Source organism: Rhododendron vialii, chromosome 10a (genome assembly GCF_030253575.1).
Source record: "Rhododendron vialii isolate Sample 1 chromosome 10a, ASM3025357v1".
Classification (NCBI taxonomy): domain Eukaryota; kingdom Viridiplantae; phylum Streptophyta; class Magnoliopsida; order Ericales; family Ericaceae; genus Rhododendron; species Rhododendron vialii.
The window spans coordinates 11,512,115-11,531,148 of record NC_080566.1 but is presented as its reverse complement, the minus strand read 5'-3'; the positions used below and the strand labels follow the sequence as shown (position 1 = coordinate 11,531,148).

Sequence of the window (19,034 nt, the reverse complement as noted above, 5' to 3'; positions counted from 1 at the left end):
TTCAATTCTTTTGGTCCATTTTTCGGCCCCGTCGGGCACCGCTCGCTCTATCTCTGGCTTTCTTGGCCACGTCTCGCCGGCCGGACCCCGTATCCCGTTGGAGGGATGGCTGCGGCCGAACGTGCCCGCTGACGGGGCTATTTTGGCTCGAAGCTGGAAAAATCGCTGCGAAAACTCTCCGGGAAGATCCGGACGGCATGAGCCGAAGTTGCGGCGACCGGATGAAAGAAGGGAACGGGGGGCGGGGAAGGGATTTCGTACAAAAACGAAAAAGGGGTGCAACACGAGGACTTCCCAGGGGGTCACCCATCCTAGTACTACTCTCGCCCAAGCACGCTTAACTGCGGAGTTCTGATGGGATCCGGTGCATTAGTGCTGGTATGATCGCACCCGATAGGCACTCCGCTTTCAATTCTTTTGGTCCATTTTTCTGCCCCGTCGGGCACTGCTCGCTCTATCTCTGGCTTTCTTGGCCACGTCTCGCCGGCCGGACCCCGTATCCCGTTGGAGGGATGGCTACGGCCGAGAGTGCCCGCTGAAGGGGGCTATTTTGGCTCGCAGCTCGAAAAATCGCTGCAGCGAAAACTCTCCGGGAAGATCCGGACGGAATGAGCCGAAGTTGCGGCGACCGGATGAAAGAAGGGAACGGGGGGCGGGGAAGGGATTTCGTACAAAAACGAAAAAGGGGTGCAACACGAGGACTTCCCAGGGGGTCACCCATCCTAGTACTACTCTCGCCCAAGCACGCTTAACTGCGGAGTTCTGATGGGATCCGGTGCATTAGTGCTGGTATGATCGCACCCGATAGGCACTCCGCTTTCAATTCTTTTGGTCCATTTTTCGGCCCCGTCGGGCACCGCTCGCTCTATCTCTGGCTTTCTTGGCCACGTCTCGCCGGCCGGACCCCGTATCCCGTTGGAGGGATGGCTGCGGCCGAACGTGCCCGCTGACGGGGCTATTTTGGCTCGAAGCTGGAAAAATCGCTGCGAAAACTCTCCGGGAAGATCCGGACGGCATGAGCCGAAGTTGCGGCGACCGGATGAAAGAAGGGAACGGGGGGCGGGGAAGGGATTTCGTACAAAAACGAAAAAGGGGTGCAACACGAGGACTTCCCAGGGGGTCACCCATCCTAGTACTACTCTCGCCCAAGCACGCTTAACTGCGGAGTTCTGATGGGATCCGGTGCATTAGTGCTGGTATGATCGCACCCGATAGGCACTCCGCTTTCAATTCTTTTGGTCCATTTTTCTGCCCCGTCGGGCACTGCTCCCTCTATCTCTGGCTTTCTTGGCCACGTCTCGCCGGCCGGACCCCGTATCCCGTTGGAGGGATGGCTACGGCCGAAAGTGCCCGCTGAAGGGGGCTATTTTGGCTCGCAGCTCGAAAAATCGCTGCAGCGAAAACTCTCCGGGAAGATCCGGACGGAATGAGCCGAAGTTGCGGCGACCGGATGAAAGAAGGGAACGGGGGGCGGGGAAGGGATTTCGTACAAAAACGAAAAAGGGGTGCAACACGAGGACTTCCCAGGGGGTCACCCATCCTAGTACTACTCTCGCCCAAGCACGCTTAACTGCGGAGTTCTGATGGGATCCGGTGCATTAGTGCTGGTATGATCGCACCCGATAGGCACTCCGCTTTCAATTCTTTTGGTCCATTTTTCGGCCCCGTCGGGCACCGCTCGCTCTATCTCTGGCTTTCTTGGCCACGTCTCGCCGGCCGGACCCCGTATCCCGTTGGAGGGATGGCTGCGGCCGAACGTGCCCGCTGACGGGGCTATTTTGGCTCGCAGCTGGAAAAATCGCTTCGAAAACTCTCCGGGAAGATCCGGACGGCATGAGCCGAAGTTGCGGCGACCGGATGAAAGAAGGGAACGGGGGGCGGGGAAGGGATTTCGTACAAAAACGAAAAAGGGGTGCAACACGAGGACTTCCCAGGGGGTCACCCATCCTAGTACTACTCTCGCCCAAGCACGCTTAACTGCGGAGTTCTGATGGGATCCGGTGCATTAGTGCTGGTATGATCGCACCCGATAGGCACTCCGCTTTCAATTCTTTTGGTCCATTTTTCTGCCCCGTCGGGCACTGCTCGCTCTATCTCTGGCTTTCTTGGCCACGTCTCGCCGGCCGGACCCCGTATCCCGTTGGAGGGATGGCTACGGCCGAGAGTGCCCGCTGAAGGGGGCTATTTTGGCTCGCAGCTCGAAAAATCGCTGCAGCGAAAACTCTCCGGGAAGATCCGGACGGAATGAGCCGAAGTTGCGGCGACCGGATGAAAGAAGGGAACGGGGGGCGGGGAAGGGATTTCGTACAAAAACGAAAAAGGGGTGCAACACGAGGACTTCCCAGGGGGTCACCCATCCTAGTACTACTCTCGCCCAAGCATGCTTAACTGCGGAGTTCTGATGGGATCCGGTGCATTAGTGCTGGTATGATCGCACCCGATAGGCACTCCGCTTTCAATTCTTTTGGTCCATTTTTCGGCCCCGTCGGGCACCGCTCGCTCTATCTCTGGCTTTCTTGGCCACGTCTCGCCGGCCGGACCCCGTATCCCGTTGGAGGGATGGCTGCGGCCGAACGTGCCCGCTGACGGGGCTATTTTGGCTCGAAGCTGGAAAAATCGCTGCGAAAACTCTCCGGGAAGATCCGGACGGCATGAGCCGAAGTTGCGGCGACCGGATGAAAGAAGGGAACGGGGGGCGGGGAAGGGATTTCGTACAAAAACGAAAAAGGGGTGCAACACGAGGACTTCCCAGGGGGTCACCCATCCTAGTACTACTCTCGCCCAAGCACGCTTAACTGCGGAGTTCTGATGGGATCCGGTGCATTAGTGCTGGTATGATCGCACCCGATAGGCACTCCGCTTTCAATTCTTTTGGTCCATTTTTCTGCCCCGTCGGGCACTGCTCGCTCTATCTCTTGCTTTCTTGGCCACGTCTCGCCGGCCGGACCCCGTATCCCGTTGGAGGGATGGCTACGGCCGAGAGTGCCCGCTGAAGGGGGCTATTTTGGCTCGCAGCTCGAAAAATCGCTGCAGCGAAAACTCTCCGGGAAGATCCGGACGGAATGAGCCGAAGTTGCGGCGACCGGATGAAAGAAGGGAACGGGGGGCGGGGAAGGGATTTCGTACAAAAACGAAAAAGGGGTGCAACACGAGGACTTCCCAGGGGGTCACCCATCCTAGTACTACTCTCGCCCAAGCACGCTTAACTGCGGAGTTCTGATGGGATCCGGTGCATTAGTGCTGGTATGATCGCACCCGATAGGCACTCCGCTTTCAATTCTTTTGGTCCATTTTTCGGCCCCGTCGGGCACCGCTCGCTCTATCTCTGGCTTTCTTGGCCACGTCTCGCCGGCCGGACCCCGTATCCCGTTGGAGGGATGGCTGCGGCCGAACGTGCCCGCTGACGGGGCTATTTTGGCTCGAAGCTGGAAAAATCGCTGCGAAAACTCTCCGGGAAGATCCGGACGGCATGAGCCGAAGTTGCGGCGACCGGATGAAAGAAGGGAACGGGGGGCGGGGAAGGGATTTCGTACAAAAACGAAAAAGGGGTGCAACACGAGGACTTCCCAGGGGGTCACCCATCCTAGTACTACTCTCGCCCAAGCACGCTTAACTGCGGAGTTCTGATGGGATCCGGTGCATTAGTGCTGGTATGATCGCACCCGATAGGCACTCCGCTTTCAATTCTTTTGGTCCATTTTTCTGCCCCGTCGGGCACTGCTCGCTCTATCTCTGGCTTTCTTGGCCACGTCTCGCCGGCCGGACCCCGTATCCCGTTGGAGGGATGGCTACGGCCGAGAGTGCCCGCTGAAGGGGGCTATTTTGGCTCGCAGCTCGAAAAATCGCTGCAGCGAAAACTCTCCGGGAAGATCCGGACGGAATGAGCCGAAGTTGCGGCGACCGGATGAAAGAAGGGAACGGGGGGCGGGGAAGGGATTTCGTACAAAAACGAAAAAGGGGTGCAACACGAGGACTTCCCAGGGGGTCACCCATCCTAGTACTACTCTCGCCCAAGCATGCTTAACTGCGGAGTTCTGATGGGATCCGGTGCATTAGTGCTGGTATGATCGCACCCGATAGGCACTCCGCTTTCAATTCTTTTGGTCCATTTTTCGGCCCCGTCGGGCACCGCTCGCTCTATCTCTGGCTTTCTTGGCCACGTCTCGCCGGCCGGACCCCGTATCCCGTTGGAGGGATGGCTGCGGCCGAACGTGCCCGCTGACGGGGCTATTTTGGCTCGAAGCTGGAAAAATCGCTGCGAAAACTCTCCGGGAAGATCCGGACGGCATGAGCCGAAGTTGCGGCGACCGGATGAAAGAAGGGAACGGGGGGCGGGGAAGGGATTTCGTACAAAAACGAAAAAGGGGTGCAACACGAGGACTTCCCAGGGGGTCACCCATCCTAGTACTACTCTCGCCCAAGCACGCTTAACTGCGGAGTTCTGATGGGATCCGGTGCATTAGTGCTGGTATGATCGCACCCGATAGGCACTCCGCTTTCAATTCTTTTGGTCCATTTTTCTGCCCCGTCGGGCACTGCTCGCTCTATCTCTTGCTTTCTTGGCCACGTCTCGCCGGCCGGACCCCGTATCCCGTTGGAGGGATGGCTACGGCCGAGAGTGCCCGCTGAAGGGGGCTATTTTGGCTCGCAGCTCGAAAAATCGCTGCAGCGAAAACTCTCCGGGAAGATCCGGACGGAATGAGCCGAAGTTGCGGCGACCGGATGAAAGAAGGGAACGGGGGGCGGGGAAGGGATTTCGTACAAAAACGAAAAAGGGGTGCAACACGAGGACTTCCCAGGGGGTCACCCATCCTAGTACTACTCTCGCCCAAGCACGCTTAACTGCGGAGTTCTGATGGGATCCGGTGCATTAGTGCTGGTATGATCGCACCCGATAGGCACTCCGCTTTCAATTCTTTTGGTCCATTTTTCGGCCCCGTCGGGCACCGCTCGCTCTATCTCTGGCTTTCTTGGCCACGTCTCGCCGGCCGGACCCCGTATCCCGTTGGAGGGATGGCTGCGGCCGAACGTGCCCGCTGACGGGGCTATTTTGGCTCGAAGCTGGAAAAATCGCTGCGAAAACTCTCCGGGAAGATCCGGACGGCATGAGCCGAAGTTGCGGCGACCGGATGAAAGAAGGGAACGGGGGGCGGGGAAGGGATTTCGTACAAAAACGAAAAAGGGGTGCAACACGAGGACTTCCCAGGGGGTCACCCATCCTAGTACTACTCTCGCCCAAGCACGCTTAACTGCGGAGTTCTGATGGGATCCGGTGCATTAGTGCTGGTATGATCGCACCCGATAGGCACTCCGCTTTCAATTCTTTTGGTCCATTTTTCTGCCCCGTCGGGCACTGCTCGCTCTATCTCTGGCTTTCTTGGCCACGTCTCGCCGGCCGGACCCCGTATCCCGTTGGAGGGATGGCTACGGCCGAGAGTGCCCGCTGAAGGGGGCTATTTTGGCTCGCAGCTCGAAAAATCGCTGCAGCGAAAACTCTCCGGGAAGATCCGGACGGAATGAGCCGAAGTTGCGGCGACCGGATGAAAGAAGGGAACGGGGGGCGGGGAAGGGATTTCGTACAAAAACGAAAAAGGGGTGCAACACGAGGACTTCCCAGGGGGTCACCCATCCTAGTACTACTCTCGCCCAAGCACGCTTAACTGCGGAGTTCTGATGGGATCCGGTGCATTAGTGCTGGTATGATCGCACCCGATAGGCACTCCGCTTTCAATTCTTTTGGTCCATTTTTCGGCCCCGTCGGGCACCGCTCGCTCTATCTCTGGCTTTCTTGGCCACGTCTCGCCGGCCGGACCCCGTATCCCGTTGGAGGGATGGCTGCGGCCGAACGTGCCCGCTGACGGGGCTATTTTGGCTCGAAGCTGGAAAAATCGCTGCGAAAACTCTCCGGGAAGATCCGGACGGCATGAGCCGAAGTTGCGGCGACCGGATGAAAGAAGGGAACGGGGGGCGGGGAAGGGATTTCGTACAAAAACGAAAAAGGGGTGCAACACGAGGACTTCCCAGGGGGTCACCCATCCTAGTACTACTCTCGCCCAAGCACGCTTAACTGCGGAGTTCTGATGGGATCCGGTGCATTAGTGCTGGTATGATCGCACCCGATAGGCACTCCGCTTTCAATTCTTTTGGTCCATTTTTCGGCCCCGTCGGGCACCGCTCGCTCTATCTCTGGCTTTCTTGGCCACGTCTCGCCGGCCGGACCCCGTATCCCGTTGGAGGGATGGCTGCGGCCGAACGTGCCCGCTGACGGGGCTATTTTGGCTCGAAGCTGGAAAAATCGCTGCGAAAACTCTCCGGGAAGATCCGGACGGCATGAGCCGAAGTTGCGGCGACCGGATGAAAGAAGGGAACGGGGGGCGGGGAAGGGATTTCGTACAAAAACGAAAAAGGGGTGCAACACGAGGACTTCCCAGGGGGTCACCCATCCTAGTACTACTCTCGCCCAAGCACGCTTAACTGCGGAGTTCTGATGGGATCCGGTGCATTAGTGCTGGTATGATCGCACCCGATAGGCACTCCGCTTTCAATTCTTTTGGTCCATTTTTCTGCCCCGTCGGGCACTGCTCGCTCTATCTCTGGCTTTCTTGGCCACGTCTCGCCGGCCGGACCCCGTATCCCGTTGGAGGGATGGCTACGGCCGAGAGTGCCCGCTGAAGGGGGCTATTTTGGCTCGCAGCTCGAAAAATCGCTGCAGCGAAAACTCTCCGGGAAGATCCGGACGGAATGAGCCGAAGTTGCGGCGACCGGATGAAAGAAGGGAACGGGGGGCGGGGAAGGGATTTCGTACAAAAACGAAAAAGGGGTGCAACACGAGGACTTCCCAGGGGGTCACCCATCCTAGTACTACTCTCGCCCAAGCACGCTTAACTGCGGAGTTCTGATGGGATCCGGTGCATTAGTGCTGGTATGATCGCACCCGATAGGCACTCCGCTTTCAATTCTTTTGGTCCATTTTTCTGCCCCGTCGGGCACTGCTCGCTCTATCTCTGGCTTTCTTGGCCACGTCTCGCCGGCCGGACCCCGTATCCCGTTGGAGGGATGGCTACGGCCGAGAGTGCCCGCTGAAGGGGGCTATTTTGGCTCGCAGCTCGAAAAATCGCTGCAGCGAAAACTCTCCGGGAAGATCCGGACGGAATGAGCCGAAGTTGCGGCGACCGGATGAAAGAAGGGAACGGGGGGCGGGGAAGGGATTTCGTACAAAAACGAAAAAGGGGTGCAACACGAGGACTTCCCAGGGGGTCACCCATCCTAGTACTACTCTCGCCCAAGCACGCTTAACTGCGGAGTTCTGATGGGATCCGGTGCATTAGTGCTGGTATGATCGCACCCGATAGGCACTCCGCTTTCAATTCTTTTGGTCCATTTTTCGGCCCCGTCGGGCACCGCTCGCTCTATCTCTGGCTTTCTTGGCCACGTCTCGCCGGCCGGACCCCGTATCCCGTTGGAGGGATGGCTACGGCCGAGAGTGCCCGCTGAAGGGGGCTATTTTGGCTCGCAGCTCGAAAAATCGCTGCAGCGAAAACTCTCCGGGAAGATCCGGACGGAATGAGCCGAAGTTGCGGCGACCGGATGAAAGAAGGGAACGGGGGGCGGGGAAGGGATTTCGTACAAAAACGAAAAAGGGGTGCAACACGAGGACTTCCCAGGGGGTCACCCATCCTAGTACTACTCTCGCCCAAGCACGCTTAACTGCGGAGTTCTGATGGGATCCGGTGCATTAGTGCTGGTATGATCGCACCCGATAGGCACTCCGCTTTCAATTCTTTTGGTCCATTTTTCTGCCCCGTCGGGCACTGCTCGCTCTATCTCTGGCTTTCTTGGCCACGTCTCGCCGGCCGGACCCCGTATCCCGTTGGAGGGATGGCTACGGCCGAGAGTGCCCGCTGAAGGGGGCTATTTTGGCTCGCAGCTCGAAAAATCGCTGCAGCGAAAACTCTCCGGGAAGATCCGGACGGAATGAGCCGAAGTTGCGGCGACCGGATGAAAGAAGGGAACGGGGGGCGGGGAAGGGATTTCGTACAAAAACGAAAAAGGGGTGCAACACGAGGACTTCCCAGGGGGTCACCCATCCTAGTACTACTCTCGCCCAAGCACGCTTAACTGCGGAGTTCTGATGGGATCCGGTGCATTAGTGCTGGTATGATCGCACCCGATAGGCACTCCGCTTTCAATTCTTTTGGTCCATTTTTCGGCCCCGTCGGGCACCGCTCGCTCTATCTCTGGCTTTCTTGGCCACGTCTCGCCGGCCGGACCCCGTATCCCGTTGGAGGGATGGCTGCGGCCGAACGTGCCCGCTGACGGGGCTATTTTGGCTCGAAGCTGGAAAAATCGCTGCGAAAACTCTCCGGGAAGATCCGGACGGCATGAGCCGAAGTTGCGGCGACCGGATGAAAGAAGGGAACGGGGGGCGGGGAAGGGATTTCGTACAAAAACGAAAAAGGGGTGCAACACGAGGACTTCCCAGGGGGTCACCCATCCTAGTACTACTCTCGCCCAAGCACGCTTAACTGCGGAGTTCTGATGGGATCCGGTGCATTAGTGCTGGTATGATCGCACCCGATAGGCACTCCGCTTTCAATTCTTTTGGTCCATTTTTCTGCCCCGTCGGGCACTGCTCGCTCTATCTCTGGCTTTCTTGGCCACGTCTCGCCGGCCGGACCCCGTATCCCGTTGGAGGGATGGCTACGGCCGAGAGTGCCCGCTGAAGGGGGCTATTTTGGCTCGCAGCTCGAAAAATCGCTGCAGCGAAAACTCTCCGGGAAGATCCGGACGGAATGAGCCGAAGTTGCGGCGACCGGATGAAAGAAGGGAACGGGGGGCGGGGAAGGGATTTCGTACAAAAACGAAAAAGGGGTGCAACACGAGGACTTCCCAGGGGGTCACCCATCCTAGTACTACTCTCGCCCAAGCACGCTTAACTGCGGAGTTCTGATGGGATCCGGTGCATTAGTGCTGGTATGATCGCACCCGATAGGCACTCCGCTTTCAATTCTTTTGGTCCATTTTTCGGCCCCGTCGGGCACCGCTCGCTCTATCTCTGGCTTTCTTGGCCACGTCTCGCCGGCCGGACCCCGTATCCCGTTGGAGGGATGGCTGCGGCCGAACGTGCCCGCTGACGGGGCTATTTTGGCTCGAAGCTGGAAAAATCGCTGCGAAAACTCTCCGGGAAGATCCGGACGGCATGAGCCGAAGTTGCGGCGACCGGATGAAAGAAGGGAACGGGGGGCGGGGAAGGGATTTCGTACAAAAACGAAAAAGGGGTGCAACACGAGGACTTCCCAGGGGGTCACCCATCCTAGTACTACTCTCGCCCAAGCACGCTTAACTGCGGAGTTCTGATGGGATCCGGTGCATTAGTGCTGGTATGATCGCACCCGATAGGCACTCCGCTTTCAATTCTTTTGGTCCATTTTTCGGCCCCGTCGGGCACCGCTCGCTCTATCTCTGGCTTTCTTGGCCACGTCTCGCCGGCCGGACCCCGTATCCCGTTGGAGGGATGGCTGCGGCCGAACGTGCCCGCTGACGGGGCTATTTTGGCTCGAAGCTGGAAAAATCGCTGCGAAAACTCTCCGGGAAGATCCGGACGGCATGAGCCGAAGTTGCGGCGACCGGATGAAAGAAGGGAACGGGGGGCGGGGAAGGGATTTCGTACAAAAACGAAAAAGGGGTGCAACACGAGGACTTCCCAGGGGGTCACCCATCCTAGTACTACTCTCGCCCAAGCACGCTTAACTGCGGAGTTCTGATGGGATCCGGTGCATTAGTGCTGGTATGATCGCACCCGATAGGCACTCCGCTTTCAATTCTTTTGGTCCATTTTTCTGCCCCGTCGGGCACTGCTCGCTCTATCTCTGGCTTTCTTGGCCACGTCTCGCCGGCCGGACCCCGTATCCCGTTGGAGGGATGGCTACGGCCGAGAGTGCCCGCTGAAGGGGGCTATTTTGGCTCGCAGCTCGAAAAATCGCTGCAGCGAAAACTCTCCGGGAAGATCCGGACGGAATGAGCCGAAGTTGCGGCGACCGGATGAAAGAAGGGAACGGGGGGCGGGGAAGGGATTTCGTACAAAAACGAAAAAGGGGTGCAACACGAGGACTTCCCAGGGGGTCACCCATCCTAGTACTACTCTCGCCCAAGCACGCTTAACTGCGGAGTTCTGATGGGATCCGGTGCATTAGTGCTGGTATGATCGCACCCGATAGGCACTCCGCTTTCAATTCTTTTGGTCCATTTTTCTGCCCCGTCGGGCACTGCTCGCTCTATCTCTGGCTTTCTTGGCCACGTCTCGCCGGCCGGACCCCGTATCCCGTTGGAGGGATGGCTACGGCCGAGAGTGCCCGCTGAAGGGGGCTATTTTGGCTCGCAGCTCGAAAAATCGCTGCAGCGAAAACTCTCCGGGAAGATCCGGACGGAATGAGCCGAAGTTGCGGCGACCGGATGAAAGAAGGGAACGGGGGGCGGGGAAGGGATTTCGTACAAAAACGAAAAAGGGGTGCAACACGAGGACTTCCCAGGGGGTCACCCATCCTAGTACTACTCTCGCCCAAGCACGCTTAACTGCGGAGTTCTGATGGGATCCGGTGCATTAGTGCTGGTATGATCGCACCCGATAGGCACTCCGCTTTCAATTCTTTTGGTCCATTTTTCGGCCCCGTCGGGCACCGCTCGCTCTATCTCTGGCTTTCTTGGCCACGTCTCGCCGGCCGGACCCCGTATCCCGTTGGAGGGATGGCTGCGGCCGAACGTGCCCGCTGACGGGGCTATTTTGGCTCGAAGCTGGAAAAATCGCTGCGAAAACTCTCCGGGAAGATCCGGACGGCATGAGCCGAAGTTGCGGCGACCGGATGAAAGAAGGGAACGGGGGGCGGGGAAGGGATTTCGTACAAAAACGAAAAAGGGGTGCAACACGAGGACTTCCCAGGGGGTCACCCATCCTAGTACTACTCTCGCCCAAGCACGCTTAACTGCGGAGTTCTGATGGGATCCGGTGCATTAGTGCTGGTATGATCGCACCCGATAGGCACTCCGCTTTCAATTCTTTTGGTCCATTTTTCTGCCCCGTCGGGCACTGCTCGCTCTATCTCTGGCTTTCTTGGCCACGTCTCGCCGGCCGGACCCCGTATCCCGTTGGAGGGATGGCTACGGCCGAGAGTGCCCGCTGAAGGGGGCTATTTTGGCTCGCAGCTCGAAAAATCGCTGCAGCGAAAACTCTCCGGGAAGATCCGGACGGAATGAGCCGAAGTTGCGGCGACCGGATGAAAGAAGGGAACGGGGGGCGGGGAAGGGATTTCGTACAAAAACGAAAAAGGGGTGCAACACGAGGACTTCCCAGGGGGTCACCCATCCTAGTACTACTCTCGCCCAAGCACGCTTAACTGCGGAGTTCTGATGGGATCCGGTGCATTAGTGCTGGTATGATCGCACCCGATAGGCACTCCGCTTTCAATTCTTTTGGTCCATTTTTCGGCCCCGTCGGGCACCGCTCGCTCTATCTCTGGCTTTCTTGGCCACGTCTCGCCGGCCGGACCCCGTATCCCGTTGGAGGGATGGCTGCGGCCGAACGTGCCCGCTGACGGGGCTATTTTGGCTCGAAGCTGGAAAAATCGCTGCGAAAACTCTCCGGGAAGATCCGGACGGCATGAGCCGAAGTTGCGGCGACCGGATGAAAGAAGGGAACGGGGGGCGGGGAAGGGATTTCGTACAAAAACGAAAAAGGGGTGCAACACGAGGACTTCCCAGGGGGTCACCCATCCTAGTACTACTCTCGCCCAAGCACGCTTAACTGCGGAGTTCTGATGGGATCCGGTGCATTAGTGCTGGTATGATCGCACCCGATAGGCACTCCGCTTTCAATTCTTTTGGTCCATTTTTCGGCCCCGTCGGGCACCGCTCGCTCTATCTCTGGCTTTCTTGGCCACGTCTCGCCGGCCGGACCCCGTATCCCGTTGGAGGGATGGCTGCGGCCGAACGTGCCCGCTGACGGGGCTATTTTGGCTCGAAGCTGGAAAAATCGCTGCGAAAACTCTCCGGGAAGATCCGGACGGCATGAGCCGAAGTTGCGGCGACCGGATGAAAGAAGGGAACGGGGGGCGGGGAAGGGATTTCGTACAAAAACGAAAAAGGGGTGCAACACGAGGACTTCCCAGGGGGTCACCCATCCTAGTACTACTCTCGCCCAAGCACGCTTAACTGCGGAGTTCTGATGGGATCCGGTGCATTAGTGCTGGTATGATCGCACCCGATAGGCACTCCGCTTTCAATTCTTTTGGTCCATTTTTCTGCCCCGTCGGGCACTGCTCGCTCTATCTCTGGCTTTCTTGGCCACGTCTCGCCGGCCGGACCCCGTATCCCGTTGGAGGGATGGCTACGGCCGAGAGTGCCCGCTGAAGGGGGCTATTTTGGCTCGCAGCTCGAAAAATCGCTGCAGCGAAAACTCTCCGGGAAGATCCGGACGGAATGAGCCGAAGTTGCGGCGACCGGATGAAAGAAGGGAACGGGGGGCGGGGAAGGGATTTCGTACAAAAACGAAAAAGGGGTGCAACACGAGGACTTCCCAGGGGGTCACCCATCCTAGTACTACTCTCGCCCAAGCACGCTTAACTGCGGAGTTCTGATGGGATCCGGTGCATTAGTGCTGGTATGATCGCACCCGATAGGCACTCCGCTTTCAATTCTTTTGGTCCATTTTTCTGCCCCGTCGGGCACTGCTCGCTCTATCTCTGGCTTTCTTGGCCACGTCTCGCCGGCCGGACCCCGTATCCCGTTGGAGGGATGGCTACGGCCGAGAGTGCCCGCTGAAGGGGGCTATTTTGGCTCGCAGCTCGAAAAATCGCTGCAGCGAAAACTCTCCGGGAAGATCCGGACGGAATGAGCCGAAGTTGCGGCGACCGGATGAAAGAAGGGAACGGGGGGCGGGGAAGGGATTTCGTACAAAAACGAAAAAGGGGTGCAACACGAGGACTTCCCAGGGGGTCACCCATCCTAGTACTACTCTCGCCCAAGCACGCTTAACTGCGGAGTTCTGATGGGATCCGGTGCATTAGTGCTGGTATGATCGCACCCGATAGGCACTCCGCTTTCAATTCTTTTGGTCCATTTTTCGGCCCCGTCGGGCACCGCTCGCTCTATCTCTGGCTTTCTTGGCCACGTCTCGCCGGCCGGACCCCGTATCCCGTTGGAGGGATGGCTACGGCCGAGAGTGCCCGCTGAAGGGGGCTATTTTGGCTCGCAGCTCGAAAAATCGCTGCAGCGAAAACTCTCCGGGAAGATCCGGACGGAATGAGCCGAAGTTGCGGCGACCGGATGAAAGAAGGGAACGGGGGGCGGGGAAGGGATTTCGTACAAAAACGAAAAAGGGGTGCAACACGAGGACTTCCCAGGGGGTCACCCATCCTAGTACTACTCTCGCCCAAGCACGCTTAACTGCGGAGTTCTGATGGGATCCGGTGCATTAGTGCTGGTATGATCGCACCCGATAGGCACTCCGCTTTCAATTCTTTTGGTCCATTTTTCGGCCCCGTCGGGCACCGCTCGCTCTATCTCTGGCTTTCTTGGCCACGTCTCGCCGGCCGGACCCCGTATCCCGTTGGAGGGATGGCTGCGGCCGAACGTGCCCGCTGACGGGGCTATTTTGGCTCGAAGCTGGAAAAATCGCTGCGAAAACTCTCCGGGAAGATCCGGACGGCATGAGCCGAAGTTGCGGCGACCGGATGAAAGAAGGGAACGGGGGGCGGGGAAGGGATTTCGTACAAAAACGAAAAAGGGGTGCAACACGAGGACTTCCCAGGGGGTCACCCATCCTAGTACTACTCTCGCCCAAGCACGCTTAACTGCGGAGTTCTGATGGGATCCGGTGCATTAGTGCTGGTATGATCGCACCCGATAGGCACTCCGCTTTCAATTCTTTTGGTCCATTTTTCTGCCCCGTCGGGCACTGCTCCCTCTATCTCTGGCTTTCTTGGCCACGTCTCGCCGGCCGGACCCCGTATCCCGTTGGAGGGATGGCTACGGCCGAAAGTGCCCGCTGAAGGGGGCTATTTTGGCTCGCAGCTCGAAAAATCGCTGCAGCGAAAACTCTCCGGGAAGATCCGGACGGAATGAGCCGAAGTTGCGGCGACCGGATGAAAGAAGGGAACGGGGGGCGGGGAAGGGATTTCGTACAAAAACGAAAAAGGGGTGCAACACGAGGACTTCCCAGGGGGTCACCCATCCTAGTACTACTCTCGCCCAAGCACGCTTAACTGCGGAGTTCTGATGGGATCCGGTGCATTAGTGCTGGTATGATCGCACCCGATAGGCACTCCGCTTTCAATTCTTTTTGTCCATTTTTCGGCCCCGTCGGGCACCGCTCGCTCTATCTCTGGCTTTCTTGGCCACGTCTCGCCGGCCGGACCCCGTATCCCGTTGGAGGGATGGCTGCGGCCGAACGTGCCCGCTGACGGGGCTATTTTGGCTCGCAGCTGGAAAAATCGCTTCGAAAACTCTCCGGGAAGATCCGGACGGCATGAGCCGAAGTTGCGGCGACCGGATGAAAGAAGGGAACGGGGGGCGGGGAAGGGATTTCGTACAAAAACGAAAAAGGGGTGCAACACGAGGACTTCCCAGGGGGTCACCCATCCTAGTACTACTCTCGCCCAAGCACGCTTAACTGCGGAGTTCTGATGGGATCCGGTGCATTAGTGCTGGTATGATCGCACCCGATAGGCACTCCGCTTTCAATTCTTTTGGTCCATTTTTCTGCCCCGTCGGGCACTGCTCGCTCTATCTCTGGCTTTCTTGGCCACGTCTCGCCGGCCGGACCCCGTATCCCGTTGGAGGGATGGCTACGGCCGAGAGTGCCCGCTGAAGGGGGCTATTTTGGCTCGCAGCTCGAAAAATCGCTGCAGCGAAAACTCTCCGGGAAGATCCGGACGGAATGAGCCGAAGTTGCGGCGACCGGATGAAAGAAGGGAACGGGGGGCGGGGAAGGGATTTCGTACAAAAACGAAAAAGGGGTGCAACACGAGGACTTCCCAGGGGGTCACCCATCCTAGTACTACTCTCGCCCAAGCATGCTTAACTGCGGAGTTCTGATGGGATCCGGTGCATTAGTGCTGGTATGATCGCACCCGATAGGCACTCCGCTTTCAATTCTTTTGGTCCATTTTTCGGCCCCGTCGGGCACCGCTCGCTCTATCTCTGGCTTTCTTGGCCACGTCTCGCCGGCCGGACCCCGTATCCCGTTGGAGGGATGGCTGCGGCCGAACGTGCCCGCTGACGGGGCTATTTTGGCTCGAAGCTGGAAAAATCGCTGCGAAAACTCTCCGGGAAGATCCGGACGGCATGAGCCGAAGTTGCGGCGACCGGATGAAAGAAGGGAACGGGGGGCGGGGAAGGGATTTCGTACAAAAACGAAAAAGGGGTGCAACACGAGGACTTCCCAGGGGGTCACCCATCCTAGTACTACTCTCGCCCAAGCACGCTTAACTGCGGAGTTCTGATGGGATCCGGTGCATTAGTGCTGGTATGATCGCACCCGATAGGCACTCCGCTTTCAATTCTTTTGGTCCATTTTTCTGCCCCGTCGGGCACTGCTCGCTCTATCTCTGGCTTTCTTGGCCACGTCTCGCCGGCCGGACCCCGTATCCCGTTGGAGGGATGGCTACGGCCGAGAGTGCCCGCTGAAGGGGGCTATTTTGGCTCGCAGCTCGAAAAATCGCTGCAGCGAAAACTCTCCGGGAAGATCCGGACGGAATGAGCCGAAGTTGCGGCGACCGGATGAAAGAAGGGAACGGGGGGCGGGGAAGGGATTTCGTACAAAAACGAAAAAGGGGTGCAACACGAGGACTTCCCAGGGGGTCACCCATCCTAGTACTACTCTCGCCCAAGCACGCTTAACTGCGGAGTTCTGATGGGATCCGGTGCATTAGTGCTGGTATGATCGCACCCGATAGGCACTCCGCTTTCAATTCTTTTGGTCCATTTTTCGGCCCCGTCGGGCACCGCTCGCTCTATCTCTGGCTTTCTTGGCCACGTCTCGCCGGCCGGACCCCGTATCCCGTTGGAGGGATGGCTGCGGCCGAACGTGCCCGCTGACGGGGCTATTTTGGCTCGAAGCTGGAAAAATCGCTGCGAAAACTCTCCGGGAAGATCCGGACGGCATGAGCCGAAGTTGCGGCGACCGGATGAAAGAAGGGAACGGGGGGCGGGGAAGGGATTTCGTACAAAAACGAAAAAGGGGTGCAACACGAGGACTTCCCAGGGGGTCACCCATCCTAGTACTACTCTCGCCCAAGCACGCTTAACTGCGGAGTTCTGATGGGATCCGGTGCATTAGTGCTGGTATGATCGCACCCGATAGGCACTCCGCTTTCAATTCTTTTGGTCCATTTTTCGGCCCCGTCGGGCACCGCTCGCTCTATCTCTGGCTTTCTTGGCCACGTCTCGCCGGCCGGACCCCGTATCCCGTTGGAGGGATGGCTGCGGCCGAACGTGCCCGCTGACGGGGCTATTTTGGCTCGAAGCTGGAAAAATCGCTGCGAAAACTCTCCGGGAAGATCCGGACGGCATGAGCCGAAGTTGCGGCGACCGGATGAAAGAAGGGAACGGGGGGCGGGGAAGGGATTTCGTACAAAAACGAAAAAGGGGTGCAACACGAGGACTTCCCAGGGGGTCACCCATCCTAGTACTACTCTCGCCCAAGCACGCTTAACTGCGGAGTTCTGATGGGATCCGGTGCATTAGTGCTGGTATGATCGCACCCGATAGGCACTCCGCTTTCAATTCTTTTGGTCCATTTTTCTGCCCCGTCGGGCACTGCTCGCTCTATCTCTGGCTTTCTTGGCCACGTCTCGCCGGCCGGACCCCGTATCCCGTTGGAGGGATGGCTACGGCCGAGAGTGCCCGCTGAAGGGGGCTATTTTGGCTCGCAGCTCGAAAAATCGCTGCAGCGAAAACTCTCCGGGAAGATCCGGACGGAATGAGCCGAAGTTGCGGCGACCGGATGAAAGAAGGGAACGGGGGGCGGGGAAGGGATTTCGTACAAAAACGAAAAAGGGGTGCAACACGAGGACTTCCCAGGGGGTCACCCATCCTAGTACTACTCTCGCCCAAGCACGCTTAACTGCGGAGTTCTGATGGGATCCGGTGCATTAGTGCTGGTATGATCGCACCCGATAGGCACTCCGCTTTCAATTCTTTTGGTCCATTTTTCTGCCCCGTCGGGCACTGCTCGCTCTATCTCTGGCTTTCTTGGCCACGTCTCGCCGGCCGGACCCCGTATCCCGTTGGAGGGATGGCTACGGCCGAGAGTGCCCGCTGAAGGGGGCTATTTTGGCTCGCAGCTCGAAAAATCGCTGCAGCGAAAACTCTCCGGGAAGATCCGGACGGAATGAGCCGAAGTTGCGGCGACCGGATGAAAGAAGGGAACGGGGGGCGGGGAAGGGATTTCGTACAAAAACGAAAAAGGGGTGCAACACGAGGACTTCCCAGGGGGTCACCCATCCTAGTACTACTCTCGCCCAAGCACGCTTAACTGCGGAGTTCTGATGGGATCCGGTGCATTAGTGCTGGTATGATCGCACCCGATAGGCACTCCGCTTTCAATTCTTTTGGTCCATTTTTCGGCCCCGTCGGGCACCGCTCGCTCTATCTCTGGCTTTCTTGGCCACGTCTCGCCGGCCGGACCCCGTATCCCGTTGGAGGGATGGCTGCGGCCGAACGTGCCCGCTGACGGGGCTATTTTGGCTCGAAGCTGGAAAAATCGCTGCGAAAACTCTCCGGGAAGATCCGGACGGCATGAGCCGAAGTTGCGGCGACCGGATGAAAGAAGGGAACGGGGGGCGGGGAAGGGATTTCGTACAAAAACGAAAAAGGGGTGCAACACGAGGACTTCCCAGGGGGTCACCCATCCTAGTACTACTCTCGCCCAAGCACGCTTAACTGCGGAGTTCTGATGGGATCCGGTGCATTAGTGCTGGTATGATCGCACCCGATAGGCACTCCGCTTTCAATTCTTTTGGTCCATTTTTCTGCCCCGTCGGGCACTGCTCGCTCTATCTCTTGCTTTCTTGGCCACGTCTCGCCGGCCGGACCCCGTATCCCGTTGGAGGGATGGCTACGGCCGAGAGTGCCCGCTGAAGGGGGCTATTTTGGCTCGCAGCTCGAAAAATCGCTGCAGCGAAAACTCTCCGGGAAGATCCGGACGGAATGAGCCGAAGTTGCGGCGACCGGATGAAAGAAGGGAACGGGGGGCGGGGAAGGGATTTCGTACAAAAACGAAAAAGGGGTGCAACACGAGGACTTCCCAGGGGGTCACCCATCCTAGTACTACTCTCGCCCAAGCACGCTTAACTGCGGAGTTCTGATGGGATCCGGTGCATTAGTGCTGGTATGATCGCACCCGATAGGCACTCCGCTTTCAATTCTTTTGGTCCATTTTTCGGCCCCGTCGGGCACCGCTCGCTCTATCTCTGGCTTTCTTGGCCACGTCTCGCCGGCCGGACCCCGTATCCCGTTGGAGGGATGGCTGCGGCCGAACGTGCCCGCTGACGGGGCTATTTTGGCTCGAAGCTGGAAAAATCGCTGCGAAAACTCTCCGGGAAGATCCGGACGGCATGAGCCGAAGTTGCGGCGACCGGATGAAAGAAGGGAACGGGGGGCGGGGAAGGGATTTCGTACAAAAACGAAAAAGGGGTGCAACACGAGGACTTCCCAGGGGGTCACCCATCCTAGTACTACTCTCGCCCAAGCACGCTTAACTGCGGAGTTCTGATGGGATCCGGTGCATTAGTGCTGGTATGATCGCACCCGATAGGCACTCCGCTTTCAATTCTTTTGGTCCATTTTTCTGCCCCGTCGGGCACTGCTCCCTCTATCTCTGGCTTTCTTGGCCACGTCTCGCCGGCCGGACCCCGTATCCCGTTGGAGGGATGGCTACGGCCGAAAGTGCCCGCTGAAGGGGGCTATTTTGGCTCGCAGCTCGAAAAATCGCTGCAGCGAAAACTCTCCGGGAAGATCCGGACGGAATGAGCCGAAGTTGC

General features: G+C 58.3%; 46 non-coding genes across 46 annotated transcripts; all 46 read right to left on the bottom strand.

Moving 5' to 3' along the window:
• Nucleotides 1–273: 273 nt before the first annotated feature.
• LOC131306156 (5S ribosomal RNA) lies at nt 274–392 on the bottom strand. Its single transcript, XR_009193706.1, has one exon. It is a non-coding gene; the product is annotated as a 5S ribosomal RNA (ribosomal RNA).
• Nucleotides 393–684: 292 nt separating this feature from the next.
• On the bottom strand, nt 685–803 carry LOC131306155 (5S ribosomal RNA). The gene has a single exon (XR_009193705.1). It is a non-coding gene; the product is annotated as a 5S ribosomal RNA (ribosomal RNA).
• A 288-nt stretch (nt 804–1,091) lies between these two features.
• Nucleotides 1,092–1,210, bottom strand: LOC131306154 (5S ribosomal RNA). The gene has a single exon (XR_009193704.1). It is a non-coding gene; the product is annotated as a 5S ribosomal RNA (ribosomal RNA).
• A 292-nt stretch (nt 1,211–1,502) lies between these two features.
• Nucleotides 1,503–1,621, bottom strand: LOC131306153 (5S ribosomal RNA). Its single transcript, XR_009193703.1, has one exon. It is a non-coding gene; the product is annotated as a 5S ribosomal RNA (ribosomal RNA).
• Nucleotides 1,622–1,909: 288 nt separating this feature from the next.
• Nucleotides 1,910–2,028, bottom strand: LOC131306152 (5S ribosomal RNA). Its single transcript, XR_009193702.1, has one exon. It is a non-coding gene; the product is annotated as a 5S ribosomal RNA (ribosomal RNA).
• Nucleotides 2,029–2,320: 292 nt separating this feature from the next.
• On the bottom strand, nt 2,321–2,439 carry LOC131305224 (5S ribosomal RNA). Its single transcript, XR_009192819.1, has one exon. It is a non-coding gene; the product is annotated as a 5S ribosomal RNA (ribosomal RNA).
• A 288-nt stretch (nt 2,440–2,727) lies between these two features.
• On the bottom strand, nt 2,728–2,846 carry LOC131306151 (5S ribosomal RNA). Its single transcript, XR_009193701.1, has one exon. It is a non-coding gene; the product is annotated as a 5S ribosomal RNA (ribosomal RNA).
• Nucleotides 2,847–3,138: 292 nt separating this feature from the next.
• LOC131306150 (5S ribosomal RNA) lies at nt 3,139–3,257 on the bottom strand. Its single transcript, XR_009193700.1, has one exon. It is a non-coding gene; the product is annotated as a 5S ribosomal RNA (ribosomal RNA).
• A 288-nt stretch (nt 3,258–3,545) lies between these two features.
• Nucleotides 3,546–3,664, bottom strand: LOC131306149 (5S ribosomal RNA). The gene has a single exon (XR_009193699.1). It is a non-coding gene; the product is annotated as a 5S ribosomal RNA (ribosomal RNA).
• A 292-nt stretch (nt 3,665–3,956) lies between these two features.
• LOC131305222 (5S ribosomal RNA) lies at nt 3,957–4,075 on the bottom strand. The gene has a single exon (XR_009192817.1). It is a non-coding gene; the product is annotated as a 5S ribosomal RNA (ribosomal RNA).
• Nucleotides 4,076–4,363: 288 nt separating this feature from the next.
• Nucleotides 4,364–4,482, bottom strand: LOC131306148 (5S ribosomal RNA). The gene has a single exon (XR_009193698.1). It is a non-coding gene; the product is annotated as a 5S ribosomal RNA (ribosomal RNA).
• A 292-nt stretch (nt 4,483–4,774) lies between these two features.
• LOC131306146 (5S ribosomal RNA) lies at nt 4,775–4,893 on the bottom strand. Its single transcript, XR_009193696.1, has one exon. It is a non-coding gene; the product is annotated as a 5S ribosomal RNA (ribosomal RNA).
• Nucleotides 4,894–5,181: 288 nt separating this feature from the next.
• Nucleotides 5,182–5,300, bottom strand: LOC131306145 (5S ribosomal RNA). The gene has a single exon (XR_009193695.1). It is a non-coding gene; the product is annotated as a 5S ribosomal RNA (ribosomal RNA).
• Nucleotides 5,301–5,592: 292 nt separating this feature from the next.
• LOC131306144 (5S ribosomal RNA) lies at nt 5,593–5,711 on the bottom strand. Its single transcript, XR_009193694.1, has one exon. It is a non-coding gene; the product is annotated as a 5S ribosomal RNA (ribosomal RNA).
• A 288-nt stretch (nt 5,712–5,999) lies between these two features.
• Nucleotides 6,000–6,118, bottom strand: LOC131306143 (5S ribosomal RNA). Its single transcript, XR_009193693.1, has one exon. It is a non-coding gene; the product is annotated as a 5S ribosomal RNA (ribosomal RNA).
• Nucleotides 6,119–6,406: 288 nt separating this feature from the next.
• On the bottom strand, nt 6,407–6,525 carry LOC131306141 (5S ribosomal RNA). The gene has a single exon (XR_009193692.1). It is a non-coding gene; the product is annotated as a 5S ribosomal RNA (ribosomal RNA).
• Nucleotides 6,526–6,817: 292 nt separating this feature from the next.
• Nucleotides 6,818–6,936, bottom strand: LOC131306140 (5S ribosomal RNA). Its single transcript, XR_009193691.1, has one exon. It is a non-coding gene; the product is annotated as a 5S ribosomal RNA (ribosomal RNA).
• A 292-nt stretch (nt 6,937–7,228) lies between these two features.
• Nucleotides 7,229–7,347, bottom strand: LOC131306139 (5S ribosomal RNA). Its single transcript, XR_009193690.1, has one exon. It is a non-coding gene; the product is annotated as a 5S ribosomal RNA (ribosomal RNA).
• Nucleotides 7,348–7,639: 292 nt separating this feature from the next.
• On the bottom strand, nt 7,640–7,758 carry LOC131306138 (5S ribosomal RNA). The gene has a single exon (XR_009193689.1). It is a non-coding gene; the product is annotated as a 5S ribosomal RNA (ribosomal RNA).
• Nucleotides 7,759–8,050: 292 nt separating this feature from the next.
• On the bottom strand, nt 8,051–8,169 carry LOC131306137 (5S ribosomal RNA). Its single transcript, XR_009193688.1, has one exon. It is a non-coding gene; the product is annotated as a 5S ribosomal RNA (ribosomal RNA).
• A 288-nt stretch (nt 8,170–8,457) lies between these two features.
• Nucleotides 8,458–8,576, bottom strand: LOC131306136 (5S ribosomal RNA). Its single transcript, XR_009193687.1, has one exon. It is a non-coding gene; the product is annotated as a 5S ribosomal RNA (ribosomal RNA).
• Nucleotides 8,577–8,868: 292 nt separating this feature from the next.
• LOC131306134 (5S ribosomal RNA) lies at nt 8,869–8,987 on the bottom strand. Its single transcript, XR_009193685.1, has one exon. It is a non-coding gene; the product is annotated as a 5S ribosomal RNA (ribosomal RNA).
• Nucleotides 8,988–9,275: 288 nt separating this feature from the next.
• LOC131306133 (5S ribosomal RNA) lies at nt 9,276–9,394 on the bottom strand. Its single transcript, XR_009193684.1, has one exon. It is a non-coding gene; the product is annotated as a 5S ribosomal RNA (ribosomal RNA).
• A 288-nt stretch (nt 9,395–9,682) lies between these two features.
• LOC131306132 (5S ribosomal RNA) lies at nt 9,683–9,801 on the bottom strand. The gene has a single exon (XR_009193683.1). It is a non-coding gene; the product is annotated as a 5S ribosomal RNA (ribosomal RNA).
• Nucleotides 9,802–10,093: 292 nt separating this feature from the next.
• On the bottom strand, nt 10,094–10,212 carry LOC131306131 (5S ribosomal RNA). Its single transcript, XR_009193682.1, has one exon. It is a non-coding gene; the product is annotated as a 5S ribosomal RNA (ribosomal RNA).
• A 292-nt stretch (nt 10,213–10,504) lies between these two features.
• Nucleotides 10,505–10,623, bottom strand: LOC131306130 (5S ribosomal RNA). The gene has a single exon (XR_009193680.1). It is a non-coding gene; the product is annotated as a 5S ribosomal RNA (ribosomal RNA).
• A 288-nt stretch (nt 10,624–10,911) lies between these two features.
• LOC131306129 (5S ribosomal RNA) lies at nt 10,912–11,030 on the bottom strand. The gene has a single exon (XR_009193679.1). It is a non-coding gene; the product is annotated as a 5S ribosomal RNA (ribosomal RNA).
• A 292-nt stretch (nt 11,031–11,322) lies between these two features.
• LOC131306128 (5S ribosomal RNA) lies at nt 11,323–11,441 on the bottom strand. The gene has a single exon (XR_009193678.1). It is a non-coding gene; the product is annotated as a 5S ribosomal RNA (ribosomal RNA).
• Nucleotides 11,442–11,729: 288 nt separating this feature from the next.
• LOC131306127 (5S ribosomal RNA) lies at nt 11,730–11,848 on the bottom strand. The gene has a single exon (XR_009193677.1). It is a non-coding gene; the product is annotated as a 5S ribosomal RNA (ribosomal RNA).
• Nucleotides 11,849–12,136: 288 nt separating this feature from the next.
• LOC131306125 (5S ribosomal RNA) lies at nt 12,137–12,255 on the bottom strand. The gene has a single exon (XR_009193676.1). It is a non-coding gene; the product is annotated as a 5S ribosomal RNA (ribosomal RNA).
• A 292-nt stretch (nt 12,256–12,547) lies between these two features.
• On the bottom strand, nt 12,548–12,666 carry LOC131306124 (5S ribosomal RNA). Its single transcript, XR_009193675.1, has one exon. It is a non-coding gene; the product is annotated as a 5S ribosomal RNA (ribosomal RNA).
• A 292-nt stretch (nt 12,667–12,958) lies between these two features.
• LOC131306122 (5S ribosomal RNA) lies at nt 12,959–13,077 on the bottom strand. The gene has a single exon (XR_009193673.1). It is a non-coding gene; the product is annotated as a 5S ribosomal RNA (ribosomal RNA).
• A 292-nt stretch (nt 13,078–13,369) lies between these two features.
• Nucleotides 13,370–13,488, bottom strand: LOC131306121 (5S ribosomal RNA). Its single transcript, XR_009193672.1, has one exon. It is a non-coding gene; the product is annotated as a 5S ribosomal RNA (ribosomal RNA).
• Nucleotides 13,489–13,776: 288 nt separating this feature from the next.
• LOC131306120 (5S ribosomal RNA) lies at nt 13,777–13,895 on the bottom strand. Its single transcript, XR_009193671.1, has one exon. It is a non-coding gene; the product is annotated as a 5S ribosomal RNA (ribosomal RNA).
• Nucleotides 13,896–14,187: 292 nt separating this feature from the next.
• LOC131306119 (5S ribosomal RNA) lies at nt 14,188–14,306 on the bottom strand. Its single transcript, XR_009193669.1, has one exon. It is a non-coding gene; the product is annotated as a 5S ribosomal RNA (ribosomal RNA).
• A 288-nt stretch (nt 14,307–14,594) lies between these two features.
• On the bottom strand, nt 14,595–14,713 carry LOC131306118 (5S ribosomal RNA). The gene has a single exon (XR_009193668.1). It is a non-coding gene; the product is annotated as a 5S ribosomal RNA (ribosomal RNA).
• A 292-nt stretch (nt 14,714–15,005) lies between these two features.
• LOC131305221 (5S ribosomal RNA) lies at nt 15,006–15,124 on the bottom strand. Its single transcript, XR_009192816.1, has one exon. It is a non-coding gene; the product is annotated as a 5S ribosomal RNA (ribosomal RNA).
• Nucleotides 15,125–15,412: 288 nt separating this feature from the next.
• LOC131306117 (5S ribosomal RNA) lies at nt 15,413–15,531 on the bottom strand. Its single transcript, XR_009193667.1, has one exon. It is a non-coding gene; the product is annotated as a 5S ribosomal RNA (ribosomal RNA).
• Nucleotides 15,532–15,823: 292 nt separating this feature from the next.
• Nucleotides 15,824–15,942, bottom strand: LOC131306116 (5S ribosomal RNA). The gene has a single exon (XR_009193666.1). It is a non-coding gene; the product is annotated as a 5S ribosomal RNA (ribosomal RNA).
• A 288-nt stretch (nt 15,943–16,230) lies between these two features.
• LOC131306115 (5S ribosomal RNA) lies at nt 16,231–16,349 on the bottom strand. The gene has a single exon (XR_009193665.1). It is a non-coding gene; the product is annotated as a 5S ribosomal RNA (ribosomal RNA).
• A 288-nt stretch (nt 16,350–16,637) lies between these two features.
• LOC131306114 (5S ribosomal RNA) lies at nt 16,638–16,756 on the bottom strand. Its single transcript, XR_009193664.1, has one exon. It is a non-coding gene; the product is annotated as a 5S ribosomal RNA (ribosomal RNA).
• A 292-nt stretch (nt 16,757–17,048) lies between these two features.
• On the bottom strand, nt 17,049–17,167 carry LOC131306113 (5S ribosomal RNA). Its single transcript, XR_009193663.1, has one exon. It is a non-coding gene; the product is annotated as a 5S ribosomal RNA (ribosomal RNA).
• A 292-nt stretch (nt 17,168–17,459) lies between these two features.
• LOC131306111 (5S ribosomal RNA) lies at nt 17,460–17,578 on the bottom strand. Its single transcript, XR_009193661.1, has one exon. It is a non-coding gene; the product is annotated as a 5S ribosomal RNA (ribosomal RNA).
• A 288-nt stretch (nt 17,579–17,866) lies between these two features.
• LOC131306110 (5S ribosomal RNA) lies at nt 17,867–17,985 on the bottom strand. Its single transcript, XR_009193660.1, has one exon. It is a non-coding gene; the product is annotated as a 5S ribosomal RNA (ribosomal RNA).
• Nucleotides 17,986–18,277: 292 nt separating this feature from the next.
• On the bottom strand, nt 18,278–18,396 carry LOC131306109 (5S ribosomal RNA). Its single transcript, XR_009193659.1, has one exon. It is a non-coding gene; the product is annotated as a 5S ribosomal RNA (ribosomal RNA).
• Nucleotides 18,397–18,684: 288 nt separating this feature from the next.
• Nucleotides 18,685–18,803, bottom strand: LOC131306108 (5S ribosomal RNA). The gene has a single exon (XR_009193658.1). It is a non-coding gene; the product is annotated as a 5S ribosomal RNA (ribosomal RNA).
• Nucleotides 18,804–19,034: the final 231 nt, after the last annotated feature.